Source organism: Apodemus sylvaticus, chromosome 10 (assembly GCF_947179515.1).
Source record: "Apodemus sylvaticus chromosome 10, mApoSyl1.1, whole genome shotgun sequence".
Lineage (NCBI taxonomy): Eukaryota > Metazoa > Chordata > Mammalia > Rodentia > Muridae > Apodemus > Apodemus sylvaticus.
Window position 1 is genome coordinate 62,850,956 of NC_067481.1, and position 18,355 is coordinate 62,869,310.

The 18,355-nt window shown below is 47.2% G+C and overlaps 1 long non-coding RNA gene across 1 annotated transcript; it reads right to left on the reverse strand.

Moving 5' to 3' along the window:
- Window positions 1–809: 809 nt before the first annotated feature.
- Window positions 810–10,543, reverse strand: LOC127693517 (uncharacterized). Its single transcript, XR_007979707.1, has 3 exons — window positions 10,250–10,543; window positions 2,965–3,152; window positions 810–1,050 (listed from the first exon to the last, which is right to left on the reverse strand). It is a non-coding gene; the product is annotated as an uncharacterized LOC127693517 (long non-coding RNA).
- Between the last annotated feature and the right edge of the window lie 7,812 nt (window positions 10,544–18,355).

The following is an 18,355-nucleotide window of genomic DNA, read 5'->3' on the forward strand; positions in this document are numbered from 1 at the left end:
CAGTCAGGGTTTCTAGTCCTGCACAAACATCATGACCAAGAAGCAACTTGGGGAGGAAAGGGTTTTTCAGCTTACACTTCCACACTGCTGTTCATCGCCAAAGGAGGTCAAGACTGGAACTCAAGCAGATCAGGAAGCAGGAGCTGATGCAGTGGCCACTGGTTTGCTTCCCCTGGCTTGCTCAGCCTGCTTTCTTAAAGAACCCAAGAATATCAGCTCAGAGATGGTACCACCCACAAGGGGCCCTCCCTCCTTGATCACTAACTGAGAAAATGCCCCACAACTGGATCTCATGGAGGCACTTCACTAACTGAAGCTCTGTTCTCTGTGATAACTCCAGCTTGAGTCAAGTTGACACAAAACCATCCAGAACACAATAGAAAACCAAAATGTGTTTTTCACTTAAAGAATCGAATTAGTTACTTTTCTTTCTTTCTTCCTTCCTTCCTTCCTTCCTTCCTTCCTTCCTTCCTTCCTTCCTTCCCTCCTTCTTCTTCTTCTTCTTCTTCTTCTTCTTCTTCTTCTTCTTCTTCTTCTTCTTCTTCTTCTTCTTCTTCTTCTTCTTCTTCTTCTTCTTCTTCTTTTCACTTACTATTATGTGTATTGGTGTTCTGCCTGCATGTCTGCGCACCGGTGCCAGATCCTCTGGAACTGGAGCTACAGATAACTGAGAGCTGCCATGTGGGTGTCGGGAGTCAACTCGGGTCCCTTAGGAAGAGCAGCCAGTGCTCTTGGCTGCTGAGCCACCTCTCCAGCCTGCATCAGTTATGTTTCATTTGCTGTGATAAAACACGGAGACCAAGAAGGAAGGAAGGGTTTATTAAGGCTTCTAGTTCCAGGGAGATAATGTCCTCCACTATCACAGTAGCAGGCAGGCACGGGAACTAGAGCCAGGATCCTGAAAGCTCACAACCTGGACCACAAGCATGGAGCCATCAGAGCAACGAGAAATGATGGGACTCTTCAAGCTCTCAAGGTGTGCCTCCGGTGACCCGCTTCCATCAACAAGGCCACGTCTCCCAAATAGCTCCACCACCTGGGGAGTGTGTGCTGAAATAGAAGAGCCTTTGGAGAATGTTCTCACTCAAATCACCACAGGAAATCTTTTTTTTTTTTTTTTTTTTTTTTTGGTTTTTTGGATTTGGTTTTTTTTCAAGACAGGGTTTCTCTGTGTAGCCCTGGCTGTCCTGGAACTCACTCTGTAGACCAGGCTGGCCTCGAACTCAGAGATCTGCCTGCCTCTGCCTCCCAGAGTGCTGGGATTACAGGCATGCGCCACCACTGCCCGGCAAATGCTGGGATTAAAGGCATGTGCCATCACTACCTGGCCTTCATTTTCTTAATTTTAATAAAAAAATTTTGTTTTAACCCTTTTATTTTTGAATTTTGAAGTGGTATAGGCTGAATTACTGTTAGTGTCACACTGGACTCTATAAGCTAGACAGCTGAATAGACAGTTATGGTGGTGGGTGCTTGTAATCATAGAAGTTGGAAGTCTGGGGCAGGGGGAATCATGAGTTTGAGACCATCCTGGACTACATAACCAGTCCCTGTCCAAAAAAGGGAAGGTATTAATTTAAATGCCTGCATATGCAGTAGTATGCAGGGCAGCTGGGGTGGCTTCCTTTCCAGTGCTGCAGACACCTTGCTCCTCTATCCTGGAATCTGTTGCCCACATAGAGGTGTGTACAGCAGAAGCCAGGCGTGGACACATGAATCTCTGGCTCCACACTGGAAACCTGGTGCTCTTTGAGATTCATCTAAAACAAGGGACAGCTTCAAACAATACAAGAAATACAGCCCTTCCCACGGGGCAGGCCAGGAACAGTTCTCAGTGATACTGGGAACAGGGCTGGGCACTGACCTATGGATGAGTGTGATAGTTTTATGTTAACTTCAAACAAGCTAAAGTCATCTGAGAGGAACCTCAATTATGAAAATGCCTCCATGGGGTAGAGACATGGCTCAGCAGTTCAGAGCACAGACTGCTCTTCCAGAGGTCCTGAGTTTGGTTCCCAGCAACAACGTGGTGGCTCACAACCATCTGTAATGGGATCTGATGCCTCCTGGTGTGTATATGGGGAGCGACAATGTACCCGCATACATGAAATAATAAATAATTCTAAAGAGAAAGAAAGAAAGAAAATGCTTCCACTTAGAAAGCAGGCTGAGAGCCGGGCGGTGGTGGCACACGCCTGTAATCCCAGCACTCTGGGAGGCAGAGGCAGGCGGATTTCTGAGTTCGAGGCCAGCCTGGTCTACAGAGTGAGTTCCAGGACAGCCAGGGCTACACAGAGAAACCCTGTCTCCAAAAAACAAAACAAAACAAAACAACAACAACAAAAAACAAAAAACAAAAAAAGTTCTAGAATACAACCATTTAAAAAGGTACATTGTGGGCCAGAGAGATGGCTCAGCAGTTAAGAGCATTTGCTGCTCTTGCAAAAAATCTGAGTTAGGTGCGCTGCAACTATATATCCATAGGCTCACAACCATCTGTAACTCCAGGGGATTTGGTGCCCTCTTCTGGCCTCTATGGGCACCTGCATTCGAATGTATATGTGAATACACACACATGCACACTGAAAACAAAGTGTCTTTTAAAAAGTACATTAGCGGGTTATGATGACATATGCTTTTAATTCCAGCACTCTGAAGACAGAGGCTAGGCAGATCTCGGAGTTCCAGGCCAGTCTATATAACAATTACCATGCTGGCCAGATAGAGAGACTCTCTCAAAACAACAAGAACAACAAAAAGACTCATTCTTGAGTGGGTTCCTACTCCATGCCCTCCCCTGTGGTTACCTTCTACTCCAAACCCTCCCAACTTCTGAGGCCAAGGCCCTGGGGCAGAACGCCAAGCCTAGCAAAAAGACGCAACCAAATAAGAAAATAAATGTGTATTAAGTTAGAATTTCAGGCAAACAAACAGAAGGGGAAAAAAAGAGTATATGGAGGATACCTGAAACCTAAAACACAGAGCACTGACCCCAGTGCTGAGGAGGACGTGGAGACACGGAACCACAGAATCACGGAAGTCTTTGTTGGAGGTGTGACTGCAAGATGGTATAACCACTTCAGAGGACAGTTTCACACAGCTAGATGGGATGTTTCAACGTCCTTTGGATTAGTGTGCTGAAGCTCTTCCCCCTGTTTTGGGAGAGAGAGACTTTATGGGGTCAATAGAGGTAAAACAAAGTCATGGGATCAATAGGACCAGCTCTCCTCTCTCACCTCCCCATCTCTTCTCCTGTGCCTCCCTCCCCACCCCACTTTCATGGGAGGATGAGTGGATCAGGCAGTCATCTCTAAGCCAAAAGAAAAGAATTAGCATGAAACCTGCTTTTCTAGTCCCTTGGCTTTGGAAAGCTAGAACCCAGAACTGTGAGAAACAGTGTCTGTTGTTTAACCTGCCCAGTAGGTTTGCTCTGGCAGTTCGCACTAAGTCAGGCAGCTCCTCACAGAACTAAACACACCCTTACCATATGGCTCAGCAAGCCCAGCCCTTGATATCTGCCCAAATGAGCTGGAAATGTACGTCCACACTGGGGAATGTGTGTCCACACTGGAGAATGTGTGTCCACACTGGGAACGTGTGCCCACACTGGGAACGTGTGTCTACACTGGGAACGTGTGCCCACACTGGGAATGTGTGCCCACACAAGAACCTGCAACAAGGCTGTTGTTTATAGCAGCCATGTCCACATTTGCCAAACAGGGGAACTATGAAGATGTCCCCTGGGAAGAGCATAAGTAAAAAACTGGTACAGCCCAACAATAGACATTATTCAGTGCTAAAGAGAAATGAAGGAGGAGACATAAGGCTGATACACATATCGTCACACAAAAGATACGGTCCTGAAAGGCTGTATAACAGATGATTCCAACAACAGAATATTCTGGAAAAGATGAGAAGCCAGGGGTGGTAACAAGATCAGTGATCATCTGATCCGTACTCACATGTGAACATGCATTAAATGTCACAAACTCCTGAGAAGTATACGCAATTTCTGTGTTTCAACTAAAAATAGAAGTATGTCTATATTTTAAAAGATCAGTGGTCCCCAGAGGTTAGAGGGAGGGAGGAACAGGCATTGGTTTGTAGGACAGTAGAATTGCTGCCTGGGCTATTGCAACAATGGACACCTGTCCCTCTACACTCCTCTGCACACCTCTGCAGAATGTACTGCAGGAAAGATGTCTGATATAAACCATAGCTTTATTTAACAGTTGCAGATTGTTGCTAAGTTCTTTTCCAGTGGAAGACCTAAACCACCTTCTCCTATGGTGCCAATGATAATCTGAGGCACGATTCCATCAGAGTTCACTCTTGGGAATTATTGGGACTCCTTATAGAGCATAGGTGAAGGGTTTTTTACAGGGGTGTGGGTGCTGCTCCCCAAACACATGGGAAGCCTCACCCAACAGGAATGAGGTCCTTCATTTATCTACATGGATGAAGCCCTGCTTCAGCCTGTATGCTCCAGACCCTCCCTGATTCGATGTGCAACTGAGTTACACACAACAGGTGGCAGGGAGTTGCTGGATACTCAGGTGAGGAGCTTGTGACCCTTCCATCTCCAGGAGTGGATGTAGTAGTCACCAAGGCCAGCTGAGACAGGCTTTTTGCAACGGGACACAGCTGAGCACCCCAGAGTACTGGCTGCTTGGCTCAGAGGACCGACACTCACAGCACACATAAACAGTTACTATAGCTCCTTTCTCCAGGTTTGACAGGATTACAGCTCCACACTGAAGCAGGACGGGTGTGAGACCCACAGGAAGTCAGGCCAAATAACAGTCTCTCCTGGGCAGCAGGGCTCGCAAGGCCCCTCCTTTTCTGAATATCAATTGTTACTGCATAATAAGAAAATAACTGGTTTGGAGATTTCTATGCTTTTATTTTTTCTGTGTATTTTCTAAGAGTTTTAGATTTTGTGGGCAGGGCACAAAGGTCTTTGTGCTTATAAAGAGCTTCAATGTAGTTCTGTTTACATTAGCTTACTGTATTCCCCCAAAGAGACCTAGGCTGTGTTTAAATATGCCTAAAATAAACAATTCTGTTGCAGAAGATTTGATCACATTGTAAACCTGGAAATTGTGAACTGGAAAAACCTGTTTCTTGCTGTGGTGTGGCTCAGCCCTAGCACACACCTTTAACCCAAGACCTTTCTGTAAACAAGAGCTAACTAGAATCAAGGATGGGTCAAGAGGCGACGCAAGCAACTAGATGGCATAAAAAATATCCAGAACCGAGTTCACAAAAGAATAGCTTTCTAGTCTTGTTTATGCATAAACTTATGTATAAATGAGGGTCTTTAAGTTAAAGGGTATTTAGGACAGCGTGGAGAGGAAGAGCTTTCTCCTTCTGGGCTGCGGTGGAGGAGGAAGGTCAGCTGGGTGCTTTCTCTGCCTCTCTGAGCGAGCAGGCTTTCACTACAGCTGCTGGCTCCTGAATCTTCAATTTGTAAGTTTAATGTTTGGGGTTTTGTTTTAAAAACAACACAACTTGGTGTCAGACTCCTGAAGCTCTGGGGTTCTTTGCCTCCCCCAGCTCGGAGGTTACAGATACAAACCACCACTCTGGACTTTTTGTTTGTTTGTTTGTTTGTTTTTTCAAGACAGGGTTTCTCTGTGTAGCCTTGGCTGTCCTGGAACTCGCTCTGTAGACTAGGCTGGCCTCGAACTCAGAAATCCACCTGCCTCTGCCTCCCAAGTGCTGGGATTAAAGGTGTGTGCCACCACCGCCCGACCACTCTGGACTTTTATATACATATATTTTGTTTTATGTGTATGTATGTCCACTGTGTGCATGTAGGAGCCCATGCAGATCAGAAGAGGCACCAGATCCCCTAGGAATGGAGTTATGGACACTTGGAAGTTGCCATGTGGATGCTGGGTCCTCCGTAAGAGCAGGCAGCAAGTCCACTTGAGTGCTGAGCCTTCTCTCCAGCACCCTGGGCTTTTACATAGTTGCTCAGAATCCACACTCGTGTCCTCGCACTTCGGCAGAAACCACTTTACAAAGTCAACTATCTCTCCAGGTCTTAGATTTTGTAATTGTTTTATTATTATTATTATTATTATTATTGATTGTTTTATGTGCATAAATGTTTGCCTGCACGTATATATGTGCACCACAAACATATCTGGTGCCTAAAAAAGCCAGAAGAGGGTATTGGGCCCTTTGAAACTTGAGTTACAGGTGGTTATCAGCCACAATGTGGATGCGAGAACCTAGATCCTCTTAATCACTTAGCCAGCTCTCCAGCCCCTGTTTTAAAACAAACAAACTTATTTTAAAAGATCAGTTGCATACTCACACAGAGACATATACCCACATACACTGCTGGTGAGGTTTTCTGTGACAAGCTAGAGTCATCTGAAAAGAGGGAACCTCAACTGAGAAAATGCCTCCACCAAACTGGCCTATAGGAATGTCTGTGGCAGTGTATTCTTAATCAATGATTGATGTGGGAACAGTGGTGCCCCTGGGCTAGTGGTCGTAGGGGCAAAAGAAAGCCTCGGGAACAATCCAGCAAGCAGCTCTTCTCCTTGGTCTCTGCCTCAGTTCTTATCTCCAGGTTTCTACCTTGAACGCCTGCCCTGACTCTAGGATGGAATGTGGCGTGCGCGAGTGAACCAAATAAACCCTTTCCTCCGCAAGATGCTTTTGGCCTTGGTGTTTCATCATAGCGACAGGAATCAAACTAAGACACACATAATTAAAAATAAATCTTTAGCCGGGTGGTGGTGGCTCACGCATGTAATCCCAGCACTCTGGGAGGCAGAGGCAGAGGCAGGTGGATTTCTGAGTTCGAGGCCAGCCTGGTCTACAGAGTGAGTTCCAGGACAGCCAGGGCTATCCAGAGAAACCCTGTCTCGAAAAAACCAAATCTAAAAAACAAAAAACAAACAAAAATAAATCTTGAAGCTGGGTGGTGGTGGCCTTTAATCCCAGCACTTGGGAGGCAGAGGCAGGTGGATTTCTGAGTTCGAGGCCAGGCTGATCTAAAGAGTGAGTTCCAGGACAGCCAGGGCTACACAGAGAAACCCTGTATCAAAAAACCTAAAACAAACAAATGAATAAATAAATCCTGAAAAAACAAAGTGGAGAGTGACCAAGAAAAACACCCTTTGACCTTTGTCCTATACACACACTCATATGCGCGTGCGTGAGCATACACACACACCCCATTTAAAGTTTTGCGACAATTCTTGCACCCCTAAGATTTTAGGGTAAATATTTGTGTATATGGTGTGTATGTGTGTGTGTGCTTTGAGAAAAAGTCTGCAAGTGCAGAAGCTAACGCCTCCTGTAAAGGGTGAGGACAGATGATTTTTTTTCTCCAAATTATTTGTTTGTTTGTTTGAGATAAGGTCACTCTGTATATGTAGGCCAGGCTGGCAAGTTCTGTTTGTCTCAGCCCCGTGAATGCTGGGATGAAAGGCTCGTGCCACCATGCTTGGTTCTCCCTATCTATCTATCTACCTACCTACCTACCTATCCATCTGCGCGCTCGCCTGTGTGTGTGTGTGTGTGTGTGTGTGTGTGTGTGTGTCCCAGCACGTGAGAGCATGTTCACTACCACAGCATGCTTGTGCAGGTCCGAAGACAATTCCAGAGTCTGTTCTCTCTCTAAGCCATCTCTCTAGCCTAGACCTTTTTTTTCCTAAGTGCACTTAAAAATAAAAAGCTCTGGGAATGGAACCCAAGGCTATATAACCGTTAGGCAACTTCCAACACTCTGCTTTCCCTTTGCCTTTTGATTCTTTCTGCCCAACCCTCCTAATCAGTTTATCCCCCACCATCATCAGGCACCAGCTAAATAAAAAAATTCCTTAAGTTCTTTTCACTGGGTAGAGAGCCCCATCTCTTCGCAGGCTCGGCAGCCTTTAGTGCGGAAGGAATTCGCATGCGCACGGACCAGCACTTTCCCAGCGTTGTGCAAACAGCACCACCGCCCTTCTGCCCTCTTGCGGCTGGCACCGTAGGCAACGCCAGGCCTCCCTCCCGCGGCCTTTCTGGATGCTCAAATCACCAAAAACCCGGCCCAACGCAGGCATTTGGCCACCCAGGCCCAGTTTCTTCAGCCGCAGAGACCCACGCAGAAACCAGAAAGTAAAGTGTGTGCTAGCTGCCGACAGGGTGGGGTAGGGTGCAGATCTCAACTCTCCAGCCCACGGGACCCCAAACTTCCGGAGACCCAGTCTCCAAGTTCCCCAGTTTTCTCCTCAGATCCAGCCCCCAGCTCTGCGGACCCTGCACCCACCCAGACCCAGGTCCCAGCTTTTGGCGCCCGCAGCTTTCCCAGCTCCCCAGCCTCACAGGTGGCTGTCACTTCTAGTCCCTCTGCTTCCCCACTCACCCAGTTCCCCAGTTCCCGGCTCCCCAACCCCCTAGTCCCCGTCCCCGCAGCATCTCAGCTCCACAGCTCTCTAGACACCCCCATCTCCCCAGTCCTCCCCCCCCCCCTCTCAGAGCTCCCCCCCCCCCCAGCACCATAGGGCGCGGTCGCGAGGGTAGTTGGCCAGAAGCGGCCAGCTGGGGGCGCCTCTGTCTTGCGGTTTCTATGGTCGGGAATTTTCCACCCCAGGAACTTGTAAATTGATCTCCCATTATCTGATTTAAATAAAAGAGAGAGAGAGAGAGAGAGAGAGAGAGAGAGAGAGAGAGAGAGAGAGAGAGAGAGAGAGAGAGAGCGCGAGCGCGCTTTGATGGGTCAGGTTCACTGAGGTAACAATACAAACAAGTACTGCCAACCAAGAAAGCTTGCTTTCTAAAGGAGATGGGCAAACAATCGGACAGCAGGTTTGATTTGGATTGGTGTGAAACCTCTGTCACTGAACTGCGCCCCAACCAAAGATGGCAGCTTTTCAGAATTTAAATTCCTTTTCTTTCTTTTCTTTCTTTCTTTCTTTCTTTCTTTTTTCTTTTCCTGAGACAGGATTTCTCTGTATAGCCCTGGCTGTCCTGGAACTTACTTTGTAGACCAGGCTGGCCTCGAACTCAGAAATCCGCCTGCTTCTGCCTCCTAAGTGCTGGGATTACAGGTGTGCGCCACCACCGCCCGGCCAGAATTTAAATTCTAATTCAGATGCTCATAAAGAGAACCTGTGGCTCCACAGGGAGAGAGACTGTTTCAAACAGAACAAGAGACATACAGAAAATGAAACAAAAATTCACAGACCATCACCCTTACTTTTATAGTACTTTCTTTTTATTTTTTTTCTTCTTCTTCTTAAAGACTTTTTTTTTAACATTGAAAACCAGGCAGATGTAGCTGTGCATGGTGGCCTGTGCCTTTAATTCCAGAGCTGGGAAACTAGAGGCAGTATTTCCTGAGCTCCAGGCCAGCCTGCTCCACAACGTGATTTACAGACCAGCCAGAGCTACATAGTAAGACCCTGCCTCAAAAATAGAAAGGTAGAGCCGGGCAGTGGTGGAGCACGCCTGTAATCCCAGCACTCTGGGAGGCAGAGGCAGGCAGATTTCTGAATTCGAGGCCAGCCTGGTCTACAGAGTGAGTTCCAGGACAGCCAGGGCTATACAGAGAAACCCTGTCTCGAAAAACCAAATCCAAAACAAAACAAAACAAAACAAAACAAAAAAAAGGTAGATAGATAGACAGATAAAAGGCATAATAAAAACAAAGCAAATGAACACGCTGGTGGCTGTGTGGTAGGGACTCATACTTTATACTTCTTCTGTACATGTTTAAAAAAAATCCTAATTAAATAAAATTTAGTCTTGTCCACTTGTAACCCCATCACTCAGATGGCCGTGGCAGGAAGACTGATACAAGTTCACGGTCAGCCAGGGCTACACTGAGAGTCTCTCTATCTCGTACTTTGATTTCACAGTTCATGTATGTGGACAGAATCCATAAGAGACAATGCAGTGAGAAAGAATTAAAGTTGCCCTCACACCACGATGTAACTGACACACTGAAGGAGCATTAAGAAGAAATTGTCAGGTTGGCATGTGCTGTGTGATAGAACATGTGCTTTGTACACATGGGACCTTTGGCTCCATCCCCAGTCCCCAGTGACCCCCTCAAATAGAACTGCTTTCTCATTACACTCCAGCCACTCTCAAGATGGCCACCCTCAGTATCCCCTCCCACTCCATGCACACACATGAACACCATCCCTGCATTAGTAAGTGTGTTGTTAGCTTTCGGTCACTGTGACAAAATAACCTGAGAAAATCAACTTAAAAAAAGGAAAGGTTAATTTTGACTCACAGTTTCAAAGGACCTGTTGTAACTAGCATAGTACATCACAGCCAGAGGTGTGGTGGATAAAACTTCATCTCGTGGCAGCCGGGAAACACCCCAGGAGAGGACTGAGGCTCCAATATTTTCTTCAAGGGTGTGGCCCCAATGACATAACTTTCTTCTAATGGGCCCACTTCCTAAAAGTTCTGATAGCACTGTAATCTGGGGACCTTCCTTTCACACGTGGACTTTGGGAGACATTCCAGGTCCAGATTCCACAGGAAGTGAAACTAATTATACTGCTCCTAGAATCTCAGCTGGCTGTACTTGTGGCTGTTTAGAGTAATAACAAGCTATAAATGCCTCAAGAGAGCCAGGCACAGTCAGCAGACACATTCACAGCAATTGGTCAGTAGAGGCAGGGTGGGCCAGGATTTCACCCTGGGCCACGAGATATAGTGAGGCCAGCCCCGGATACAGGAAGGCCTATCTAAAAATAAACAATAACAAAACAACCACAAACCAAAGCCCAGAGAGAAGCAGCAGCTGCTGGAAAGAGATGTCACGTTGGGAGCATTTCTAGTTCACAAGGCAGAAACACCCGTGTGGGGATTGAGGCTCCCAGATCACGGTCGCAGCCGAGGCTCCAGCCAGCAGCTAACAAATGGTTCTTATCCACTCCCGCTTCAAAAGCATAGGATCCCAGCTAAACCTATTTTCACACTAACAATAAATAGTTCCTTAGTGTTGTAAGTATGTACCAAATGTCTGGAATGTTCTTACTCGTTACAAAAACAAACGATTCGCTGTTTCCTAACTTAACCTGAGTGTCCCATCCTGCTTTATAGCATTCAGCCCAAAGTTTCCTCTGCACAGTAGCAGTAGTCTAAATAAAAAAAAAATGGGGTATGGGGAGTGGGGAGTGGGGAGTGGGGGGTGTCACACACTCTTGTGCTGGGGGGCAGTCCTGAGTGTTGATCTTCAGTGCTTTAGTGCCAGGCTGACAGCAGAGACTGGTTCCTCCTTGGTCTGCCTGTCTGCCTGGCATCCCTTGGTTTCCACTGGCTTCCTAGGGTCACTTCTGGAAGGAAAAAACAACAACAAGACAAAACAAAACAAAACAAAAAAAACCTTCTTGCACCGGAATTCCTGTGTAGGGTCTGTTTGAGGAGAACCAGCTTTGAGAGAAGGGAGCAATCTAGAGGCAGTGTTCACCAGCCAGGGTTCACTGAGAACTTCTAGAAGCATGTTTCAGGCCTGGTAACTCATTCCTCACCAACACCAGAACTTGAAGCACAGAGACCGCTGACCCACCCTCTGAGGCATTCGCAGCCGGAGGAGGTAAGAGACAGATCAACAGGTCCCAGGATTTCCTTCAGCATGGACCACTTTGGAGCTGTTATCAACAGTGGGGAACATTCCAGCAAATCGCTTGATGCCCATGCCCACACACTCCTGTAGGCTGACTGTGAGGCCCTAAAGGGTGGATTTCCGTCACCACTGCCAAGTTGTTTGCCAAGTGGTTACATAATTACCTAAGATGAGCAAATCTTTTTTGACTTATTTTTGTGGCACATCCTGCATAGGGGTGAGCTTTTTGAGGCGGGGGGGGGGGGGGGGTAGGGGCAGGTTCTGACTACAAAGCCCATGCCGCCCTGGAACTGATGACTGTGATCTGGGCCTCCCGGACTGCTGGAGTGCTGGACTTCTGGAGTGTCCCATTGAGAGTGGCTGCTGGTGTCTGTGCAGTCTCTCCACTGCAGTGGCTTAGACGGTCTCTCCTCAGGCTTCCCCTCTGACCTCACCTTCTTGGCAGCTTGTCTTGTTTTGTATTCTTCAGTTATATTCTTTTGCTTAAAGCAGAGCCTTGTTGCCAAGTCTGGACCCACATGCCTATAATCCCCGCACTGAGGGACACTGAGGCAGGGGGCTAAGCATGAGCTACATAGGAAGGCTCTTTCTCAGAAAAGCAACAAGCAAGCAAGCAAACAACAACAACAAACAACAACAAACAACAACAAGGCCTTGTGCATTCCAGAGGTGTCAGGCTGGGTAAACCCTGATCAACCCCTAAAGTAGCTGTGGCTTGTGTCCTGAGCAGGGATGGGGATCACAGCCTGGCTCCTGCCACGCCCCTCTACCAGGCAGAGACCAGCAGGAGCAGAGTGAAGGCGGAGGCAGCTAGGAGCAGGACCAGACTCCTTTCTGCAGTAGCCAGATGCCTGGCTGGGGAAGTTACAGGTCCAGAGGGAAAGGGTTTTGCACCCAGAGCCGTGATAGCGATTGGCACTCCAATGGAGTTTTGTGGTGCTAAGCCCACTGAGGGAGGAGGTGTGAGTGCAGAGCAGAGAGGGGGCTTGTTTCCAGATGGCAATGGCAGGAGTGGAATGGGGGACAAGAGGTCTGGGGACCATGTGGCAGGAATCTCAGCAATGTGTTTGAGAGCCTCGAGACTGGCTGAAGCCACTCCAGAGTTAGTCTGAGAGGCCTGGGGATGCCAGACCTCCAAAGCCAAAGGAAGAAGGGAAACCTCAAGCAGCCCAGTCACACAGGGGAAGGATGCGGCTCTGGATAGTGCAGGACAAGGCAACCCCACGAGCAGCAGATGTTATCACCTCTGCAGAGCCCTCCTGACGCCCATCATGCCCCCAACCCCCCCCCCAACCACTCGCCCAGGGCCATGACCTGGTGCTTTTGCTTGTGGCCAGTAGCATCTGAGTCAGATGTTAGGTGGGGACAAAGCAGCTCATAGTGGTCACTCTAGAAACAGTTGTTGAACAAATATTCCCCACTTAGAGGAGTAGAAATGGGTTCAGAAAGAGGCAATGATGTGCTCTGGAGTCACAAGAAAAAGAAGACAGGAATTGGGCAGGGCAATTAGGAGCCACCATGCTGCAGCCCAGAGAGAAAGGTGTAGGTGATCGGTGAACACAGGGTGAGGAGACTGTTGTCGCAGACCGCAGGAGGTCTAAGGGACTGCAACTCAGCTGATCATGGGCCTGTTGCTTTAAGGCTAGATAAGTCTGTCCCTTGAGACAGAGCTGCTGCTCTGGTCCCTATCACCTCACCTCCTAAGAATGTGAGGGGAATTTGTTCACAAATGTGCTTCATCTCCACTGTTCAGACCCACTACAAAATCGGTTTTGAGCTAGGACCAGGCTCCTCGCCCCGTAGATCTGCTTGTCACACGTTCTCGATCTTTCTCTCAGCTTCTATCTCCCTGACGGGCAGGCTCACGCTCACACCCTCTCTCCGCTCAGCCCTGCTCTCTTCAGTGTCCTGCCATGGCAGCTCTTTTACCCTTTAATTTGAAGCTAGCATTCTTAGCTTTAAATTAACATTTTACGTGTGTGTGTGTGTGTGTGTGTGTGTGTGTGTGTATGCGCGCGCACGCACGCGTGTGGGCCTGAATTCAAACTTAGGTCATCAAGCTTGGTGGTAAGAGCCTCAGTCACTGCTACCTGGACCCCTAAGCTGACTTTCATAAGGTGTCCATCCTGCTCCCTGACCTCATGGCCCAGTCCTGCTGCCACTGCTGTGACGTGCTGTCCCCCATGATACTCCCCCATCTCATTGTTGGGAAAGAATGTTCTTGATGCCACACAAAGAAACACCCAAACAGCCGGGCAGTGGTGGTGCACGCCGGTAATCACAGCACTCTGGGAGGCAAAGGCAGACGGATTTCTGACCAGGCCTTTTTTTTTTTTTTTTTTTTTTTGAGGCAGGGTTTCTCTGTGTAGCCCTGGCTGTCCTGGAACTCACTCTGTAGACCAGGCTGGCCTCAAACTCAGAAATCTGCCTGCCTCTGCCTCCCAAGTGCTGGGATTGAAGGCATACGCCACTACTGCCTGGCTCAGGCATTTCTTTTTGCAAAGTGGGGTGTGGTGTGCTGTGAACTAATCCAGGCTACCAAGCAGCATTGCCAGCGTGTTAGTGGCCAAGATGGCCTCTACCTTTCATCCCTATAGGGAAAAAAAAATTATATATGAGTCTTTTCTGTCAAGTATTATAAAACTTGTGTCTAGGACAAAGAACAGGAATTGTTTTATCTCCCCATCTATTATGTTTTGATCACAGCACCAAGGAAAACCTTTGTTTGCAGAAAGGCCCACTGCTCTGTTCTAGGAATTTGATGGCCTGGGGCTATGACATTTTCCTAGTGGTAGTGTCCCTTCCTTCTTGGTTTCCTGTGTAAGATTGCTGTAAGCTCCTATGCGTCAGTCGTGTTGTATCCGGGTGATACTGTGTCCTTGGTCTTCCACCTCCTCTGGCTCTTACTGTCTTCCCACCTCTTTTGCAAGGCTCCCTGAGCCTCAGGCAGCTGCAGGGGAGGTTGGAGAGCAATCCCCATTTAGGACTGAATGCCCCCAAATCTCCCCGTCTCGGCATCCTGTCTCTCTGTGGCTCTCTGTGTCAGTTCCCATCTACTGCAAGAAGCAGCTTCTCTGGCGAGGGCTGGGTGAGGCACTGAATTGTGGGTGTAGCAATCTGTCAGTAGGAGTCATTGTAATGCTATGTTCCTGTCCTTTCTGTCAACTGGACACAAGCTAGAGTGATCTGAAAGGAGGGAACTTCCATTGAGAAAATGCCTCCCCTCTGCAAGGCATTTTCTTAATTAGCTATCAGCAGGGGAGGGCACAGCGAATTGTAGGTGGTGCCAACCCTGGGCTCGTGGTCCTGGGTTCTATAAGAAAGCAGGCTGAGCAAGCCATGAGAAGCAAGCCAGTAAGCAGCACCCCTCATGGCCTCTGCATCCGCTCCTGCCTCCAGGTTCCTGCCCTGCTTGAGCTCCCGTTCTGACTTCCTTTAATGATGAATAATGATTCGGAAGTATAAGGCAAATAAACTCTTCCTCCCCAACTAGCTTTTGGGTCATGGTGTTTCATCACAGCAATAGAAACCCTCACTAAGACAGTTCCTTTTTTAGTAGGAACCTATTGTGTTGGGTTTTCCCCTAGGCCTATGATTTATCTAGTCTCAAGTTCTTAGCTACTTTAGCAATGTCACCTATGGGTTCCATCTCACGGAGTGGGCCTCAAGTCCAATAAGAACTATAACATTTGTGCCACTACTGAACCAGTATATCTTACAAGCAAGAGAATGCCCCAAAGTCTATAGACTCTCGAGATGGGCCCCCAAGTCTGATCTGCTTGATGACCATTAGAGTGGCTAAAATCAGCGTGATGTCCCTCTTAGAAGGCTTCTAGGGAGACAGAAAGGAAACATGGCCATCACTTAATTTTTACATCAAAAAAATAGTAGGCCTGTCTCTCTTGGCGGTAGGTAGGTGCTGCAGTGAACCAAGGCCTGAAGTCTTATATCTGGGCAGGATTTTTCTTATCAAGAAGGAAACCATTAGTGAGAAATAGTTGTCAAAATAGCATCTAACATGGGTTTAAGCCTAAGGTCTGGGGAATGTGATCCCTTGGACTGCTAGAGAAATATACTACTTGACTTAATCTTTGGTTATACTTGCCTAATGCATGTTTGAGACTTACAAGGACAAAATCTATACTTTTTTGTACTGTAAAGGCTGGTTGAGAATCTAGTTCTGTGGGATTGGTTGGCCTGAGAGGAATCTCTGGCCACTCTATCTCTCCTTTGACCTGTTGTTCCATTTCTGTGAGGATAAGTCAAAAGCCTTGGTTGGCCATGGTTTCATTTGGAAGCAGTGAGGAAAATCTTTTCTTTGTATTGACTTTCCTTTTTGTAGACTGAATGTTGGTTAAGAGTTCACTGGGTGGGGTCTCCATAACTTCTGACAAAAAGAAAACAACTGACTCCCCACAGTCACAGGGCATTTTCTAGAGATACTCTATAGTCCCCTGGAACCTAGCTGACCTTGGAAAAGCTAAGGGACAAGATCCGGTCTCTTTTTAAATCCTTCTGACCACATTTGTATAAGCTTCCACATCTGCTTACTGAGCACCGAGAATGCCGGTTACACCACTCTGGCGCCGTTCATTGCTGTGTAATATTTAGATTAAACTGAGGCCAATCAAACAGGTTAAAATAAACTTTAGCTGGGCGGTGGTGGTGCATGCCTGTAATCCCAGCACTCTGGGAGGCAGAGGCAGGCGGATTTCTGAGTTCGAGGCCAGCCTGGTCTACAAAGTGAGTTCCAGGACAGCCAGGGCTACACAGAGAAACCTGTCTAGAAAAAAAACCAAAATCCAAAAACAAACAAACAAACAAGATAATAAACTTTAATTGACTGTACATTTTTTGTCCTTGTAAATTGTTTGAAAAGCAAACCAACAACCCCACTGGCTTAAATAAAGTTTGGCATCAATGTACTGAACTTTGATATCACATATGCAAAGTCTCATTTTTCATATACTTTATATAACTTGCTCAGATCTTTGTGACCTGCTTAAGATTTCCAGCTCCATCCTTCCAGGTGGCAACCAATTAGGCCGACAGGCACAGCTTGTCTGATAAGATGGCCGTTGTGAGGCTTGAGGCCAGTTCTCAGCATTGCCATATTAAAAAAAGAAGGCTAAATCCAAGGTACATACATAGGATAGTGTCTCAAATTAATATCACTTGTACACATATTTAAACTTTGCAGCCCTTTAAGTGTCAAGGTAAAACACAAGACGATTACAGAAGGAACAGATCAATTGTTGGGCATCAGTGAGCTTAGCTCAATGCCCCCAGCTGAGCTGTTTGCACAGGTTTCCTGAAAGCGGAACATCCTGCGGCTTAGCTTGATTTCTGTTTTCCTGCCTGGTGTGGTAGGGACTTCCCAGGTGATTGACCTACGGCTATAACTGTTTTTTCCTGTTGTTTTTCACCTAGCCTCTAGTATATATTGCTGGTCCCTCAGTAAAGCTTTGGCATTATCCTCACCAGAATGACCCTTCTGTCAATCGCCCAGGCCTACAGCCCCATACATGGTACCGTGGCACAGCTCTTGTCCAGGACCTGAGCACCCGTATCAGGTGGCTCACAACTGCCTGTAGCCCCAGCTCCATGGATCTGACACCCTCTTCTGAACTCTGAAGATACCTGTTCTTTTACATGCATATCCCCTACACAAACCACACGTATATACATAATTAAAAATAAATCTTTCTAAAGTCTTTTTTTTTTTAATTTGTACGGTTTGGAGAATGATCTACAACAGCTGTGCCTTTAGTTTTAAATGAGTGTAAGTAGGAAAGACAGAAAGCAACAGCACACAGTAGGACATCACCAAATTGGTGTTAAAAGATGCAGCAGAATTTAAGAAAACCCTGCTAAAACTATGATGCCAGAATTACTAGTGAGATATTGTTAGGCAGAGGACCATTCCCCCCTCCATATCCTCTCAATAGACTGACAATAGTCTTTTGCATCATCATCAACCTCATCCTGAAGACTATGAGACACAGAACACAATAACACTGAAAAGAACCTGGGAAGGGATAGCATTAGCCTGGTCTTGTCCTTAGTCTATCTATGCCACTGTAACTGGAAAGGGTGAACAAAAGCAAGGCTGCCCAGTGCTCCGTGTGATAAGGAACAAAACCAGACAAAGCTGGAGCAAAGGCGTGTCAAGGAGGAGTAGGATGCTCTATCTTTATTAAGAGAAAAAATAGTCTCAGAGGCACTGCGGAAAGAGCTGGTCTTAAAACCCAGTGAAGCCCGCATCTCCAGCCTCCCACACAAGCAGACTGATTTCTCTTTGCCTCTGGCTCATGTAGCTGCCTACTGGCAACAACTTGTCTAGGGCTGGGTTGGGTTCTGGAAACCTGACTGGGAGTCAAAGGTCATTGGGCAAGACAGACACAGTTGGGTAAAGCTGGGTCGAGTGGGCCAGGCAGTTGGATGGAGATGCACAGGCAGCAGCCTGAATGCTGAGTGAACTTATTATATATTCCGTCAGCGAGGTGGGTTAGCTAATCAGAAGCGTGTTTCTGTAGGATAGCAATCTGGGGGTATGGGGGTGATGATACAGTCTAAAGTTGTACGAAACGGGAAGCTATGGTCAGTACTTTGTGCAAGAACTGTTTTCAGCTAAAGGTCAAACCTCAGTCAACATCTATACTAGACCAAAGAAAGCCTTTGCCATTCCCCGAAGCCTGACCCCAGGAAACCCTTGCTGTTTCCATAAGTGCCAGACCTTTTGTTTGCTTGTTTGGTTTGCTT